Below are 1,336 nucleotides of genomic sequence, written 5' to 3'. Positions count from 1 at the left end.
TACAAAGTTTCTCTACCCAAACGTTCGCTCTTAGCTATTCTATACAAAAATGTGGAACAGATGGAAATGCCAAGGATTTTTAAATGTCTTTTTAATATGGTTAGTACAATTATTTCTTAAGTCTCTGCCCTTCATTGTTTAAATGGCTGCAAGTCGAACTCTTGAATGGACCTTCACCAGATTCCAGGGTTGGGATTCATTCTCAAACTACCAGTATTTTTTTTACTAATCTTGCTTAAAGAACAACTACGAATACAGCAATGCATTAAACTCTCCGAACACGTTGATCCAAAACGTGTTGAAACTCATACGTTAACACGTGACGAAGTGGATAACTGCGTCTTGCCTTCAGAAAAAGGAGAGGGAGAACTGTCAGCGCGGAGTATAAGGAACCCGGCATTGACAGTCCTTCCATACGAATCATGAAGCTTCAGAACTGATGGATCCTCTAATGCTTTCCGGATGAGTGTCTGAATTGGAGCTACGTGCTGAAAGCGAGTAAGCTATGGTGAGAGTAGGAAACTGTATTATACACACAGACTAATGGGTAAGTCTCTAGGTACAGTCTGCATTGTTTTATTTCATCTATGCAGTCTGAAACTCAAGCACTTCTTCCGCTAACAGACAAAGAAGACAAGTAAAAAAATCATTATTCCAAACGCTGGATATCGCGAGGGCTCCGTGGCTTAACTGGTCAAAGCGCCTGTCTTGTAAACAGGAGATCCTGGGTTCAACTCCCAGCGGAGCCTTAACTTTATGGAGGACATCTTACAGTAAACCTCGAGCCCCACACGTCCACAGCACCCGCCAGCCAATCTGGAGTGTTCTGCTGCTTCACGGTGATATCGTTGACTCTGACATAATTTCCAGACTTGAATCCCATGACGATTTATGCATTTCACATTTTGTTCCGCAAAATACTCTTTAATCATTGTCGGAAAAGATTAATCAGTTTCCTTACGGTGGCTGCTGTAGGACTGGAAATCCTTAGAAACTAGAACCTTAATCCACCGCTCGGCCATACTACCACGGTTGTATTTATAGCAATAATGACTTGAATTGCTTGACCATGTTTATCTTGAAAGTCTTATACAATCAGTGTATACATTGAAACATCTCAGAATTATCGCTTGAAGCTTGATGCACTTTCCTTTTTCCAATCCATCCAATAGATCTTCAAAGCAGACCGGAGACAACGGTGGAACAGAGCTGTCTCTTCACACTGCCGGATGGCAGACAATGGTTTTCCAGATGTCATTGCAAGGCCGCTGATTTCTGTGAGTGTTTTCAGTCTGCTGATAGGATATTATATGCTCACCTTTCCAGCGGATGCGTA

The 1,336-nt window shown here is 42.1% G+C and overlaps 1 non-coding gene across 1 annotated transcript; it reads left to right on the top strand.

Annotated features, from left to right (window-relative positions):
- Positions 1–675: 675 nt before the first annotated feature.
- trnat-ugu (transfer RNA threonine (anticodon UGU)) lies at positions 676–749 on the top strand. The gene has a single exon. It is a non-coding gene; the product is annotated as a tRNA-Thr (tRNA).
- The last annotated feature ends 587 nt before the right edge of the window (positions 750–1,336 follow it).

Source organism: Hypanus sabinus, chromosome 6 (assembly GCF_030144855.1).
Source record: "Hypanus sabinus isolate sHypSab1 chromosome 6, sHypSab1.hap1, whole genome shotgun sequence".
NCBI classification, from domain to species: Eukaryota; Metazoa; Chordata; class Chondrichthyes; order Myliobatiformes; family Dasyatidae; genus Hypanus; species Hypanus sabinus.
Note: the sequence above shows the minus strand (reverse complement) of the source record. Positions and strands in the feature narration are given on the sequence as shown.